General features: G+C 32.5%; 1 pseudogene; it reads left to right on the top strand.

Moving 5' to 3' along the window:
• Positions 1 to 3,233: 3,233 nt before the first annotated feature.
• LOC118608102 lies at positions 3,234 to 3,352 on the top strand (annotated as a pseudogene).
• Positions 3,353 to 4,525: the final 1,173 nt, after the last annotated feature.

Raw genomic sequence — 4,525 nt, 5'->3', positions numbered from 1 at the left:
TTTATTAACCAATGTCACCTAAAAAAATTAATTAAAAAAAAAAAAAAAACCTCTTTCTTCATTTATTTTTCCAACTCTGGGCCCCTGGGAGGTCTGTAGCCCGCCTTCCGGCATTGAGCATCTAGTGCTTCCCATCTCTCCCAAACTTTCTGCCTCCCTGCTCTGTACTTCACTTTCTTTGTTCGCCTTCTGAAACCCTCCCCTCCCACTTATTGGAGTTCGGGAGATACCAATGAATCATTGAAACAACCTTCTCATCTGCCAATACCCAAAGGACATTTTTATGTTTTAATAAGAATCTTATGGGTATAAATGACCTCAATATGAAATTGAGAGTTTCAGGTAGCCTGGAGAGAAAAAAATATTAATGCATATGAGAAATTTAGTTTTCCTTAATATCACGCCGCATGTACAGTTGCTTCTTGCCTATGCAGATAAATAGTTCTGAAGAGGGAACAAAAAGAAATAAAAAGGCAAAATAAAACGAGATGGTGATGTTTGCTGATTTCTGTCATTTTTATATTGGAAATTTATAAGTATGATGAAAATGATGGTGATAAACACATTGACTGCCAGCAATATAATTATCTACGTTAGATTATAATTATTTGAAATTAGATTGTCTCTCCATTTCTATAGTATAAGTTCTAAATGACGAAGACCATGACATTTTCAATTCCCATAAAGCAATCACTAATAAAAAATAATAATACTATAATAATAACTAGTACAGCTATTGAAGAGAAAAATCAAATCACAAAATAAAATACAAATAACCATAAAAAGAGAAGGATTTTAAAGGAAATAAATATCCATTTCAAAGAGAAAGAGTATTTTGAGAACAGCTTGATGAGTCTCAAGATTATCTTTAAGTCATCCCCCAAAATCTTATCCCTGAATTTCAAGGAGAAATGCAGTTTCTGCGAAAAGGTGTGCATGAAGCAGGGGGTAGGAATCTTATGGTGCCATCTACATATTCTGCCTATTGCAGGCATTAATTTTTTATGTCTAGGTTATATAATTGAATAAAAAATTTAAGATAACCCTTACTATCACCTGCGATGTAACAGGGATAAACTTCTCCATCTAGATACTACCGTCATTTATTAGTACTGCTTTAAAGCAAAAATTAGCATAAGAAAGGAAGTTCTGCAGATGGCATTGTGGTAACAGGTGATGGGAAATGACAGAGCTAATCATGATTTTCATTTTATATTCTCGATCTTTTCCTTTGCCTAAATATTGATGAGAGGGAATCTTAGCCTCCAAATCTACCATGCTCCTAAATGTGAATTCGGGTATCCTGGTCCAGACAGATTATCTCTGAACAGAACGAGAAATTTATGGCAATGGTCATTGACCTCGACAGTCTTTGAAAATACTATGTAGGTATAGCAGAGATGGCTTAATACACTAAAAAGAGATAGGACCTAGGTGCACATGGAACTGCGCAGTCTGTTAAGATTGAGGGTCCTGTGTTTTATGACCAAACACGTTCTCTTGACATTCCCAGGCCATGCAGGATTCAACAGATTGTGAAGGTCTACAGCCCTAGCTGATTCCAGTGAAGTAACATTCAAGAAAGAAAATCCCAGTTCCGAAAGAAGCCTTTATCAAGAGTGGTCAGACTTCACAGAAACAAGACATTACTTGTCAGGCTAAACGACCTTCATTTCCTTAAAGCTCATTAGGACAATAAGGTAGGATACTGTATATATCTGGACAACAACAAAGCATGTGACATTTTCTCCAATATATTTCCATGAAAAGCTATAGACACAAGTCCTGGCTGTGAGTTCAACTAGGCAGAATTATATGTGGTTGACTACGTACGGCAGAGGAGCCTCTGTCTTGCCTAATATTGTCAATCACTGAAGCCAAGTTTTGGAAAACATGATTATCAAAATTATAGGTGACACAAAAATAGAAAGAATAAATTTTCTGGATAACAGAATCTGTGTTCAAAAAGATGTCAATAGACTGGAACGGTGAGCCAGATCTACAGAGATGACATTTGATAGGAAACACTTAAAAGCCTTGCATATGTGCTCCCAAATTAAAATGCTCAGGGCTACCTAATATAAAATATACCATTATCGTGCATAATTAATTTTTACATTTGGTATGTGCTAGACATAATAGAATTTAATTGATATTTTCTAATTTTCTTTTTAACCACATTGTCAGGGGGGTATAATTTTCATAATTATACAATAGTGGAGGTTGGGAGAAGTTAATTTATTTTGAGTACACCAATACCTGAGTTGGTGTCCTTATTTACTCTGTAACATTGGAAGTACACACATAAAGTGTTGGAGAAGCTTGTGGTTTAGGGATTTTACTTTTAGAGTGGATTAAAATTTTAGACTTATTAAACTCAGCATATGAATGGTAAGATGTGGGCAGAAAAACAGTTAATATCTAAGTCTTAATTCATCATTAATACAATGTCTAGAATGCCAAAGATGAGAATTTGATTTTGCACTGTGTTCAAATTTTAGCACCATAATTTACATGAATATAAACCAGAGCCAATTGAAAATACAGGAATCACTGTTGTGAAAATGCTCAGTATCATGTATACAAAAGAGGAGAAACAGATGAGTTCTATTTCTATTTCTGAAGAAAAGATTTAAGGTCCTTACATCTATAAATAGTAGAGAGAGTTTTCTAGTAAAACTCCTAGTGAAAGATGAATCAGGCTTGCAAAGGGGAGAAGTAGGACACTAGGTAGAATTTATTCTAAGAGTTTATTTCTGTACAAGAAAATATATTTAGTAATATTTCTGTATAAGGAAATAAAATTTATTTTTATACAAGGAAATATATTTAGTAATATTTGTAATATGCCTTAATAATATTTTATAGTGTTATGATTATTGTCTTAATGAAATTATTGTTATGAGTGGCTTGATTAATAGTAAAAAAAAATTCTGACCAGTAGAAACAAAATCTACTTTCTTCCATGTAACATTGAACTTGAGCTCTTTTGCAATGGTGAACAGTTTCCTTTATGAGAGAAAGAGCTTAATTTTCTAGTGTTTGGTGATTTTAAAAGTCTTATCTATCTATCCTAGTTAGATTTCATGAGACATTTACATTTTCTTATATTGAATATGTTATCATTTAACTTGGATAAACCTCTAAGTGGGTTTTATTTTTAAAAGTTTAGACTTAAAATTTAAAGATAAAGTATGTATACAGTTAGCAAAATAAAGTTTTAAAGATTGTGCCACTGTGGCCATGCCACCCTGAACAAGCCCAATCCCATCTGATCTTGGAAGCTAAGCAGGGTCGGGCCTGGTTAGTACTTGGATGGGAGACCACCTAGGAAGACCAGGCACTATAGGTGTAAAAAAATAAAAAAATAATAAGGGATTGTAAGCTGACAAGGTCCTTGCAACCTGTGAGATCAACCAAAGCTTGCCTTGCCAAAAAAAAAAAAAAAAAAAGAAAGATTGTGCCAATTAACTTCATATCTTGGCATAGAAATTTCATTTAATATTTCATAGGTTACTCTCAATATTAACAAAAATTATTTTCTTTGCCACAGAATTACATTTCTGAATTTTTTTTCTTTACCATGAGAAAAGCTTTCATTTATCCTCCTTATAAAGATGCTCTGCAGTACAAAGTTTTATGTTGCTTCTTTCTCTTAAAAAGACATTGTAATGGTGACTGTTAGTGAAAGAGGGAAAGAAGGATGTAAAGTGAATTCACTTTCTATAGTCTCCAGTGAGAGACTTTTTCATGACAACCCTTTTCCCTAGGTCATTTTTTTCCCTCACACCGTTTTCTGGAATACTTTAGAAGTTACAGGATAACAGAAATATTATATGTCAGTATGCTCATTAAGTCAAAGTACTTGTGCTCTTTGTAGAATAATTGTAAGACAGTTAAGCTTCATTTATTTGCATTTAGATTTTGTGTTGTAGCCACAGAATTATATATAGATTATGAAAGGTAAATTGGATGACTCAGGTATAGCATTTCTTTTCCTATAGCTTGGCATGACTAGTATTATCATCATTTAAATGTTGGCTTATGTAACCAAGGTTACTAGTAGTACAGAAAACTAAAAGACTGGGATCAGAATAAAGAAAATTACAAAATATTGGCTTAATTAAATGAAATATCTAAGAGAGTTAAAATACAATGAAAATGAAAATCATTCATATAATAATCTTTCAAATCAAAAGACATAAGATTATAGTTATCTGCTGTAATGTGTAGATAGTGATAATTAATGAATTCAAAAAGAATGAAATTCAATAGGATTAATGTAAAATTTGTCAAATTCTAAAATATCATATACATGGATGCAATCTTTCAGATATCTAGTTTAATGGGAATTTATATTAAAATATACTTCAATGAGTCTTTAAACTGGACGGTTTTTAATGTCCCTTTCAATTGTGTGAGTCTAAGATTTCATGATTTATGGCTTCTACTTAAATCAAAGGTTAATACAACAAGCTTATTTCATAGAATGTCAAATCAAAACAAATGAGGCAATCTTGCATGA

This window comes from Rousettus aegyptiacus, unplaced genomic scaffold (genome assembly GCF_014176215.1).
Source record: "Rousettus aegyptiacus isolate mRouAeg1 unplaced genomic scaffold, mRouAeg1.p scaffold_m13_p_9, whole genome shotgun sequence".
Lineage (NCBI taxonomy): Eukaryota > Metazoa > Chordata > Mammalia > Chiroptera > Pteropodidae > Rousettus > Rousettus aegyptiacus.
Note: the sequence above shows the minus strand (reverse complement) of the source record. Positions and strands in the feature narration are given on the sequence as shown.